Below are 12,842 nucleotides of genomic sequence, written 5' to 3'. Positions count from 1 at the left end.
AGTGGATTAGCCTACACAAAAATAACAAGCTATGGCATGATTATGAACATGAAAATAATTTGTATTATGAAAAGTGTCAAACAATAGAGGAAATATTTTTCCTATGTTCTATACAACAAATAATCACTGTACAAAATTTATCACATGCATGTTTTATACAAATTTTGCTCTCTATCAAAAATAACAAAAATCGGCCATTAAAGGCACTTGAACTACACCTCATAATTTTTCTATAGTTCATGCATGACACATATTTTTCCTAGGAAGTACATTACATAAGAAGAGTAACAAACTTAGAATCATATTTTTCTGATACATATAGAATTTACTACACATTTTACAAGATATCAGCAATATCAAGAATTAATTAAAGCTCTATAGAAAAGTATCTCAAAAATGACATGCAATATTTTTATCATGTAGATCTGGTGACAAGGAACCTAGCAAAATTTGTTTCAACAAATTTGGAGCCAAAATGAGTACAGAAACATTTTTCAAAGCATTTAACAGAAACCTGAAAATTCATTTCTTAATTCCTTTTAAAAACCAGCCGACGAAAAAGGCTGGGTGCACCTGGTGCAGTGCACCCAGAGGGGCTACCAGGTGGGACCTAGTGGGTTAACCGGCCCCACTAGCCAGTCACCTGGAGCCTTCACCAGCCACTATGGCCCGATGGGTCAGCGACCCGAGAGTAGGGGAGGAGCTCTGCCGGCCGGTGCTCACCGACGGTGAGCCCTTCCGATGGTGCGGGTGGTGCCAGCATGCACACCATGCCGAGCCACACCGGCTAGGAGGGTGGCGCTGGCCCGGCGGTGTGACGGACCACGCGGCCATGGCAGCGCGCTCGCCAGAGAGGAAGGAGGTGCCAAGCTCGGCCCTTACCTCGACGACGGTAGCCACGAGCGAGTGCAGGCGAGGCAGGGAGGCTAGATGGAGCTGCTGGCAGCGGGAATCGAAGAATGGAGGCATGGGAGGGGGTATGTCGCCGGTGGGGCAGCGACGATGTTCGGTGGCGAGAGCGGGCGCGCGCTGCTGCTGGCGCTACATCTGAGAGAGCGGGAGGGCGAAGTGGAGAGCGCAGCGGCTTTAGCAGATGAAGGCGAGTGCGTGGAAGCGGAGGCAGGCCATGGCTGCCGTGCGGTGGGCGTCGCCGGTGCATGGCCGCCACGCAGCAGTCACGCTCTGGCGCTGGTCGGGACGCGACGCGTGGGAACGGCGCGGCGTAGCGCGGAGGCAGGCCATGCGCGCGAGGTGGGCTGGGCCGAACGTAGGGCAGGCGAGCGGCGAGCGCGGTGGCAGGCCGAGCTGGCTTCGGCCGTGGGCCGAGAAGCGAGGCGGCGGCCTGTTAAGCGAAAATGAAATAATTTTCTTTTTATTTCTCAAATAAACAGAATTCAAATCACATTTTGAGCCATTTAAAAGCATTTTCACAAATTGGTGTAAAAATGAAATTTGTTCCATTTTTCAATATCTACAACTTTGCTTTTATGACCAAAGTCAAATTCCAATTAGATTTTGATTACCAAATTAAACTCAATATTAATTCAAAACCCTAATTTTGAAAAATTATTTTTAAAGCAAAATTTGGCAATAATTTAAATACAAACTTTGCTCCAAAAATTGTGCTAAATAATTCTAGATGATTTACAATCATAGCCAAACATGTTTTACTAACCTAGCAAGCATAATTTGGGCAAAAACAACTCTAAACAAGTGTATGCAACATTCATGTTTCGCGAGCCTATTTCATATGTTTCGAAGCAGGGTTTCAGTTATTATTTACATGATTAGGCATGTGTGATTAGGATGCTTGATGATGCATAATATGCATGATTTGCAGTGCCTAAATGCTAGCATAACACCAGGGTGTTACAACCCTCCCCCCTTATAAAAATCTCGTCCTAAGATTTAGGTTACGAACCATTTGTTATAAAAATCTTCATAAGCTTTTTTTTAGATATTCTCCCGTTTCTCAAGTTGCATCTCCCTCATCATGATGATTCCACTGTATCTTGTAGGTTTTCACCACACTATTCCGAGTAGCATGTTCTTTAATGTCTAACACACGGACCGGTTGCTCATGATACACCAAATCTGATTTGAGTTGGATGCCTCGAGGTTCTATTCTTTCCTTTGAAACACGCAAACACTTCTTGAGATGTGATACATGGAAAACTGGGAAGACGGTACTCATGTTCTCAGGTAACTCTAACTTATAAGCTACTAGACCTCTTCTTTCCAAGATCTTGTATGGTCCTATGAATCTAGTGGCAAGTTTTCTCTAGACTCCAAACTGTTTCTTCTTCATTGGCGTGACCTTCAGATAAACATAGTCACTAACTTCAAACACAAGAGGTCTCCTTCTGTCTGCATAACTTTTCTAACACGATTGGGCCACCTTCATATTTTGCTGAATAATATGAACTTTCTTCTTGGCTTCTTCTACAAAGTCAATGCCATAATACCTTCTATCTCTAGGCTTGACCCAATTCAATGGTGTTCTACATTTTCTGCCATACAAAGCTTCGAATGGAGCCATCTAGATGCTTTTTTGATAACTATTATTGTAAGCAAACTCAGCTAATGGTAACCATGACTCCCATGATCCCTTAGAAGACAACACACAGGCTCTTAACATATCCTCTAAAACAGCATTCACTCATTTAGTCTGACCATCTGTCTAAGGATGATAAGCGGTACTACGAATCAAACTAGTTCCTAAGCCTTTGTGTAAATTTTCCTAAAAGTGAGCCATGAACTGTGGCCCTCTATCAGATACTATAGTCTTTGGTATACCATGCAACCTCACAATTTCTACGATATACTTCCCGGCATATTGAGGTGGTCGATATTCTGTTTTGACAGGCAAGAAATGAGCGGTCTTAGTAAGATGGTCCACAATCACCCAAATCGAATCATGTCCCTTTTGAGTAGTGGGCAAACCCGAGATAAAATCCATACTTATATCATCCCACTTCCAACTAGGTATGGACAAAGGTTGCAACAAACCAACAGGTTTCATATGAATGGCTTTCACTCGACAACACGTGTCACATCTGGCAACATATGTTGTAACTTCTTTCTTCATTTTGGTCCACCAATAACGAGGTCTTAGTTCTTGATACATCTTACTACTTCCTGGATAGATAGATTGCTTAGGAAGGTGAGCTTCATCCATGAGTTTATTCCTAAGCTCTCGATCCTTGGGAACCACAAGACGGTCGTCAAACCACAACACGCCCTGTTCATCCACTTTAAAGTGTTGAGATGACTTTTCTTTTATTTTCTCTTTGATGTGGAATATTCCCTTGTTGGTTTTCTGGCCTTCTATTATCTTACTCTCCAAAGAGCAACTAATCTGAATACTATGTAACATAGCAGAATGCATCAGATTGAACCCATCTTCAAGTAATGGCTGCACATTCAAGTAATGTGACTTTTTGCTCAAAGCATCTGCCACTACATTAGCTTTTCTAGGATGATATTGCACATTCAAGTTGTAATCTTTGATCAATTCCAACCATCTGCGCTGTCTCATGTTCAGCTCAGGTTGGGTAAAGATGTACTTGAGACTCTTGTGATCTATGAAAATATTGCACATATTACTAAGTAGATAATGTCTCCAAATTTTTAGGGCATACACAACTACAGCAAGTTCAAGATCATGTGTTGGATAGTTGACCTCATGTTTTCTCAATTGACGTGAGGCATAAGCAATGACTCTCCTTTCTTGCATAAGAACATAGCCCAATCTAGTTTTCGATGCATCGCAAAACACATCAAATGGTTTCTCGATATCTGGTTGTGCTAGAACAGGAGCAGTGGTCAACAGTTTCTGCAAAGTGTGGAAAGCTGCTTCACACTCCTCTGTCCACACAAACTTGTGATCCTTCTGTAGTAGACTTGTCATAGGCTTGGCAATCTTCGAGAAGTCTAGTATGAAATGACGATAGTAATCGGCTAGTCCTAAGAAACTTCTAATCTCAGGAACTATGGTCGGTGCCTTCCAATCCATAACCTCTTGCACCTTACTTGGATCGACTGAAACTCCATTTTCTGACAGAATATGACCAAGGAAAGGAACTTTCTTCAACCAGAATTCACATTTGCTAAACTTAGCATATAGCTTATGATCTCTAAGTCTGGTCAAGACAATTCTTAGATGCTCTTCATGATCCTTCTCGTTCTCGGAGTACACCAGAATGTCATCGATGAACACAACCACGAACTTATCCAATTCTAGCATGAAAACTGTATTCATCAAAAACATAAAGTATGCAGGAGCATTTGTTAAGCCAAAGGACATGACAAGATACTCATACAACCCATATCTGGTGGAAAATGCAGTTTTCGGTATATCTTGTGGCCTAATCTTGATCTGATGATAACCAGATCTCAAATCTATCTTTGAGAACACCTTAGCCTTGGCTAACTGGTCAAATAGAACATCAATATAAGGCAAGGGATACTTATTCTTGATGGTTACAGCATTGAGTGGCCTATAATCTATGCATATTCTCAAAGTGCCCTCTTTCTTTTTCTTCACAAATAAGGCGGGATATCCCCATTCTGACTTGCTTGGCCAGATAAACCCCTTTTTGATAACTCTTCTAGTTGCTTCTTCAGCTCGACTAATTCATCCGGAGGCATCCGATAGGGTCACCTTAAAATTGGAGCTGTTCCGGGGAGTAACTCAATTCCAAACTCAATATCCCTATCTGGCGGAAGGCCAGGTAGCTCATCCGGGAATACATCTAGAAACTCACACACTACCAGAATCTGATGAATAGGAATGACTTTAGTAGCACATGTAGCACTTATAAGGTCTGTTCTCCGAGGCAATGGTACTTGGAAAGTACCCTCACCCAGGGGATCCTTAAGGGTAAGTACCCGACTTCCGGTATCTATGACTGCTCCCCAATCCTTCATCCAATTCATCCCTATAATGACATCCAAAACTAGTCCAGGCATAACTATCAAGTTCACTCGAAACTTCCTGCTACCTAATTCAAGGGTTGCCCCTCGAACCATCCGGTTGGTCAAAACATCAACCCCTGCTGAACTTATACGGTAACCATATCCTAATTCTGTGCATAGTTGTTCATATTTCTGTGCAAATGCTTGACTCATAAAAGAATACAATTATCCAGAATTAAATAGAATAACTATAGGGTTTTCGTTGATAGGAAACTTACCAGTGGTTACGGGCTCTCCCTCAGGAATTTCATCCACATTCGTACTATGCACCCTAGCATTATAAGTCTGCTGCTTCTTCTTGGGCGGATAAGGACAAAACCTTGAGAAGTGGCTGGGTTGGTTACAATTGTAGCAGGGTCCCCTCACTATACCAGCAGATCCCACAGCTCCCTTGGAACTGCCCTGCACCGCAGTTGTGGCTGCCTTGTTGGGCTATACTGCCATCTTGTAAGGCTTCTAGGGTCCACGGAAATTTTGACTTCTCTGCTGAGGTGGCCTGAACCTAGCGCTAGGTGTAGATGGATGATAGGGAGGACGACCTCCCGTAGGTGCTCGTGCTTGGGAAGGACCACCTTTTAGGGCTCTCTTGCGAGTCTTGGCTGCGGTGCTGGCGTTGTTGTTCTTTTCCTACTTCAGACAATCGTTGATGAAGTCATTGAATCTGGCACGGTTGTTGGTACCCACATGCTTCATCATCTTTGGATTGAGTTCTCTCTTGAAACTGGTGATTCTCTTAGCATCAGTGTCAACCATGTCGGGAGCATAACGACACAAGTTATTGAAAGCATGCAAATATTGCATCACGGTCTTGGTGCCCTGATTCAATGCCAAGAACTCTCCCAACTTCATCTCGGTCAGCTCGGGTGGAATATAAACTCCACGAAAGGCCTCAGCAAACTCTCTCCACGTGATCTAAGCATTTGGAGGGAAGGTTGTGTGATGGTGCTTCCACCATATTCCTGTTGGTCCTTGCAACTGATGTGCAGCATACTTAGTTTTCAATACCTCAGTCATCCTCAACACATGGAATTTATCTTCCATAGTGTTGATCCATTCTTCAGCATCAAGTGGTTCTATTGCTTCCTTGAATATTGGTGGCCTGGTGTCCATAAAATCTTTGAAGCTACTATATTAGTTCACCCCAATGCCATCACCCTGATTGTTACCGCGCTGAACATTATTGGCGATGGTACGTAGAAAATCCTCTATATTCTTCTAGAATTGTTCTGTGTTGCACTGACTCCTGAGCAACTGTGCAAGGAACATCTTTGGGGTAAACGGGGGAGGAGGTGGCAAATGCAGTTCATGGGGAGGCTCATTGTTGTTGCCGTAGTTTCCACCGCCACCACTGGTCCCCGCACCGTTAGCATCGGTCTCAATAGCCTCATACATGGTACGGTGAGTGTTTGTCATCTGCATATTTCAGCAACAAGTAATGATTGAGTAAAGCTGTAATAATTGTGAGTGAAGGAAAAATTATGCCATACTGAATTTACTAGAGAGAATAAATTCATACAATAAAATAGAGGCACAATAATCACATCCCAATTAAAACAACATCACTAATCAAATTACTTCAACAGCAAACATCGCATCCATACAACCAAATTGCCAGCATACATACATTGGACTTTTATGCGTTTAGATATCGCATTACTAGCCAAGTTCCAAGCACATGCCAAATCTCATAGGTTCGAAGCAAGGTACATTAGGTTACATGCCAACAAAAGAAAGGTCATCATGATAGGACCTAGATACTAGCGCAAGGCAACTAGCCTACTCCTCGGGGCCATCGTCAGGATCAGAGACGTCACCATCACCCCCAGGTGAAACTATAGGCTCGTCCTCATTGTCATCGTCGATGTCCATGCCAGCGGCGTCTGGAGGAGCATATGGGCCAACCCCATTGTAGAGCGCGTGAAACTCCTCATGCAGGTTGATGTTGTACTCCTCTAGCTCATCGACCCTCTACAGCAGAAGGTCCCTCTCGTCCTAGGCTTCATTCCTCTCCTGAACCAACTGTCCAATCATGCGGTCTGCATTGTTGTTGGCTTGAGTCAACATATGCACCCGCTGCATAGCTCTATCACCTCTCTCAACCGCCTAGTTTCGCTGTAAGTTCATATCAGCCAACTGCTCCTGCAAACTAGCTATAGCACGTGCCTGTCTCTTCTTCTGCTTTCTCCCCTTGAGCTTATCCTGACCACATAAGCCAGTCAAAGTCCAGTAGGTACTCTCAAGACCCTCATACGCTCTGATGGCGGTGAACATAGCACTCATAGCATGATTGTCGCTAGCCTATCCCTTAGCTGGACCTCCGACCAAGGCACTTCCCTGAGGCTGAACTCAAAAAGCATCATGAGGATCATCCCTAGGAAAGGTGCCAGCTAAAGCTGCTGCAAGCTCACTGGTGAAGGGTCGAGATGGTGGACTAGAGGGAGGTGAATAGTCTTTTCTAAAAATAATCGCGTCGGCTAACCGAAACAAGTGCGGAATTATAACTATCGGTCTAGCCAAGACTACACCCCTCTATCTATGTTCTCTAGCATCTTCCAAAGATACTAATCAAGCAACAAAGGTGCCAGGCTAGCTAGAGCTCACCTAACCAATGCTAGGAGCAAGGTCACACAAACCTATGCCTCTAGTACTTTAAGCAACAAGGGAGCTCCTACACATGCTAGTAAGCAAAAGCACAAAGCCAACTAAGCTCACTAGCAATGCTTAATAACAAGGCAACCAATGCCAAATTAGAGAACGCAAATACTTAGCTACACAAACTAAACAATGTGACTAACAAGGTTACTAAAACTAAATTAGCCACGCAAGGGAGCTACTTCTATGCTACACAAGCAAGAAGGTAATTAGCAAGCTACACAAGCTATCTAATTACAAGAGCAACTACACAAGCTTAATATGTATAAAAGTAATTGCAAGCTTGTGTAACGGGGATGCAAACCAACGGGAAGAATAAGGTTCACACGATGATTTTTCTCCTGAGGTTCACGTGTTTGCCAACACGCTAGTCCATGTTGTGTTGACCGCTCACTTGGTGGTTCGGCGGCTAATTAGCATCACCCGCTAAGCCCGCACGTCAGGCGTCGCAAGAACCTACCCCTTGAGTGAGGGTAGCTCAATGACACACTTTACTAGAGTTGCTCTTCGTGGCTCCCGCAGGGTGAGCACAATGCCCCTCACAAGCACTTCTCTGGAGCACCACACAAGCTTCTTGCACGCTTCGATGGAGACCACCACCAAGCCATCTAGGAGGTGGCAACCTCTAAGAGTAACAAGCACCACTAGCTTGCAACTCGATCACCTAGTGCCACTCGATGCAACCTCACGATGCAGTCGTACTAGAATCGCTCACTCACACAATCAGATGATCGCTATCAAGTATGTGTGAGATGGAGGGCTCCTAAGCACTCTCAAGCATGGACACAAAGTCCCCCAAGGTGCTCTCTGCCAGCCATGGCCGAAGGCCACTTCTATTTATAGCCTTAAGGGCTAAACTAGCCGTTACCCCTTCACTGGGCAAAAATCGGGCCGACCAGACGCTCCGGTCGTGTTGACCGGACGCTGGACCTCAGCGTCCGGTCGCCTACAGACAGCCACATGTCTCGATTCCAACGGTCACTTGACCTGACCGAACGCAGCAGCTTTAACTGACCGGACGCTGAACCCCCAGCGTCCGGTCGTTTCTAGTAAGGTACCGACCTCGACCGGACACGTCCGGTCACTCTTGATCGGACGCAGCCTAGCGTTCGGTCACACTCCAGCTTCTATGTCATCGTATGTCAGCCTGACCGGACGCACCCTGCCAGTGTTTGGTGCTTTCAAATCCAGTGTCCGGTCAGTTGACCGACGCCAGCATCTTCGTGATCAACTCGTTTTTACTTCTAACTTCTTCACCCTTGCTCCAATGTGCCAACCACAAGAACTTGCATCCGGCGCAATAGAAAATAGGGACCCAAATTCATCTTATCCATGCAAACACCACCTCCTTTGTAAATGTGCTAACACCACCAAGTGTACACCACCATGTGTATGTGTGTTAACTTTTCACAATCATTTCCCAAAGGATGTTAGCCACTCAACTTGCCACGCCACTCGATTCTAGCGACGATGCAAAGTTAGATCACTCGAGTGGCACTAGATGACCGATATGCAAATAAGTTTGCCCCTCTTGATAGTATGGCCATCTATCCTAAATCCGATCATAAACTTCTCTACACACCTATGACCGGTGAAATGAAATGCCCTAGGTTATACCTTTGCCTTGCGCATTCTATTCCATCTCCTCCAATATCGATGCAACACATGCATCAACACAATCAACAATGATATGATCCACTTCATATCATCACATGATCATATTGGTTCATCGATCTTGACTCTACTTGCTCTTCACCATTGCCATCATCCATCGGCGCCAAGTCTTGTTCAAGCTTCACCGCCACGCAGTCCATCACTCCAAAGCCTTCGACTTGCCCTTCACGCTTGCAACCGGTCCATCAAGCCAAGTCTTGTTTTGATCTTCTCCACCTTGATCACATGACTCAATGTCATGTCTCATGTGCAATAAGCTCCTTCATCATCACATGTGTGAGCTTTGCAACATTTCCAAGCCATTTTTACCTTCATGGCATATGTTGCTCACACACATGTACCTGTGGACTAATCACCTATGTATCTCACATAAACACAATTAATCCACCTAGGTTGTCACTCAATTACCAAAACCAAACAAGGACCTTTCAACTGGGAAATCTGCTCATGATGTCCCTGATGACACAGAAAGCTGCTCCCTCTGCACCCTTAGTAGGAGTGCGACCCTCAAACTCCAAGTGCCAACCATCCCAATCTGGAGCATCACCGAGAGCAGGAACCATGATCTCTACCACTACAAGTCCATCCTCTACTAACTGGCTCTTATTCCAAGAGTACACCAGCTCTTGACCCTCTGGGTACCCCACATCATGGAGCACTCTCCAAAGCAAGGTTGGCATGCCAAACTCGCTCAAGAAGGTGTCCATGGTGTGGTGCTCCCTCAGGGCCAACGGACGTCGAGGTGCTCTTCCTTTGGTGGACTTACGGGTGGTCTGCTTTGTGCGGGTCATCTATAGCAAAAGTTCTTTTATTACCCTATGGAAACAAATTTTGGTGATACAACTTTTATCAAAATGAGATAATCAATTTATAAGGGGAGGAATGCATGACATGAATGAAATGCACAAGTAATATGATGTATGTACGTGACGTACGTTCTCACAAACTTATGAAATAAATAATTTCTAGCGACGAATTCGGTGGCATACAAACAATCTCTCAAATACGTGGGTAATACTTTCTACACGATAGCGTTGTTATGTACCTGCAGAAGATTCATTTTAGCCCAATTCCCACTAAATGCATAAAAGCAGTAAATTTTATCTACATGCTCTACACGAATCCCTAGATATGTGTACAACGGTAGTAACTACCCAAACCATCGTCCTATTGATGGCATCGCCTCAACAGATAGAAGACCTACACATGAGATACCTTTGTAAAATATACGTAGAACATGTAATTACTCCAGCATCATATAAGCATTCACCCTAGATCGGCGGTGTATCCGATCATGACCTCACAGCTCACACTTATCGAGGCATAGAGGCAAATGATCCATACATTACCACTCAAACAAGTGGCACTCATACAATAGCATGCCATATGAGCGACGAAAGAGAAATATGATGCAAGAACCCCAAGTCAGTACTTAATTAAGCCACCTAGAGTCCTTAACTAAGCATAAAGGATATGACCACTGGCATACTTTTTAGTTTGAAAATCATGTTTTTCAAATGCCTTTTTGTTTTAAATACACTTGTGAACAGTAACATGCTAAACCATGCTTTGATGCCAGCTGTAACAGAACCGACCAATTATATGAAATTAAGTAAGAAAATCATCCGCTAGAGCAGACGATTTAACAAACTTAAGCCCGTATAACCCGGTAGTCTGTGAAATCTCGAAGGATTTCAAACCAACTCACATACCATCCAAGATCGTAATAAGTTTAGCGGAAACCATCACATATTACATAAAAGTTCGCATTGCAGATACATCAGAGTTTAAACATAGTTATTACAAAACGAGTTTAAATAGAAGTAGAAGAAGCCATTTGTTCAAAACCACACACACTCACACGGAGTTCAAATATAGTGCCAGCTAATGATCATCTCCAACAAAAGCATCAGACGAGATGTAAGGAATGACCATGCCCATGGTCCTAAGCATCACCCATCGCAGGATAAAGGCAGTTGATACAATAGCCATAATACATCTGCCCATCTGCAACAAGTGGGAATAAAACCCTAAGTACGAGAAGGTACTCAGCTAGACTTACCCGACATAACCGAAAATAAGTGACACCAAGGATTATGAAGGGCTTTATAGTAGTGTAGCTGACTCATTTGCAAAAAGAAGCATTTTAGCATTTCAAGAACCTTTCCAAAAGCATTATTGTCAAGTTAATTATTATTAATCTGTCGACTAGATTTGCACCTATACTAGAGCAAACATGAGATTAAGCAGATAATCATAACCAATGATCATTAACAACTTCCCTATTGTCATATTCATTATAACTATCCAAGTGTTCCATCAACATTACTACGATGAAGTAACTCAAGTCAAGTGCTCACTATCCAGGAGCGATGGTGATTCGAATCGATTTCTAACCAGCTGGTGATTTATTCCTTACACAAACCTCACTCACCCGCTAAAGTGAGGTATCGATCACCGAGTCAACTATCCAGGAGTCTCGAGTTTGTCAAGAACCACATGTACCCGGGGGCCGACCGACTGCACTTTGGTCTTATCATCTCGCCCTCGTGTCCTACCACACCTACTCTGGCATAGTGCGCTGCGAGCAATCTACTCGGCCCGAATAATCTCCCAGCTTCGCGGTCGAAAGGTACTTTATTCGGCCAGCTAAATGTAAGGCATGCATTCAACATGACTCGAGGCCCAACAACGGTCGGTCCTTAATCGATACAGACGGAAAGCACTATAGTCCAAAACTCTGTAAGTCTCCATCCAGTCTCAACTTCATTTAACACTTAGTTATACCATAACTACATAGTTATCCAAGTAGATCCAGGTAACCACCTATAGCTCGTAGGTGACAGGAAATCACCCGACTTCTACCAGTCTAAGCCAGCTAAGCATTGACTCGACTCCAGATACTAGGGTAACAAGGATATAGTATAACAAAGGTAGACAAGGTATAATGCAGCAACGGTTGCAAACAACTCCTAAACATAATGCATCAATTAAAGTAAAGTATTTAATTAACAATTGCAAACCGGGGAGAAAATGCTCTGGGGCTTGCCTCTCTCGAAGAAGCTCGGGCGGTGATCAGGGCACTCCGGAAGTTCCTCAACGTCCTCCTCATCGGCTTCGGTCACTTCCTGCGGCTGTACCTCAAGCTGCTCCTTAGGCTCCTCGGGTATGACGACTGGGTTCTCGGTTTGTGATCCTGTATGATGCATGTGCGTAAGTGCTTATGCAAAAAGTGCATTGGATGAAATGAATACAATGGATATGCTTGAATGCAAGGTAGTCAACATCATCCAAAAACATATACTACAAGCACATGTCATCTACTGCATTCTCTTCTACTACTAATATGCTAAGTCAACACATCACATTAAATGCTTCAAAGATACACCAAAGCTTCACTAATTTCTTAATCACACATAAAGCAACACTTGATTAAACCCTAATTAATAATAGGTTTGAATAGCAACATCTACTTTTATTACTTAGAAAAATCTTAGAAAATTACCATAGCATAGTACTACCCTAAGTAGTCTACCATA

Source organism: Miscanthus floridulus, chromosome 1 (genome assembly GCF_019320115.1).
Source record: "Miscanthus floridulus cultivar M001 chromosome 1, ASM1932011v1, whole genome shotgun sequence".
Classification (NCBI taxonomy): domain Eukaryota; kingdom Viridiplantae; phylum Streptophyta; class Magnoliopsida; order Poales; family Poaceae; genus Miscanthus; species Miscanthus floridulus.
Note: the sequence above shows the minus strand (reverse complement) of the source record.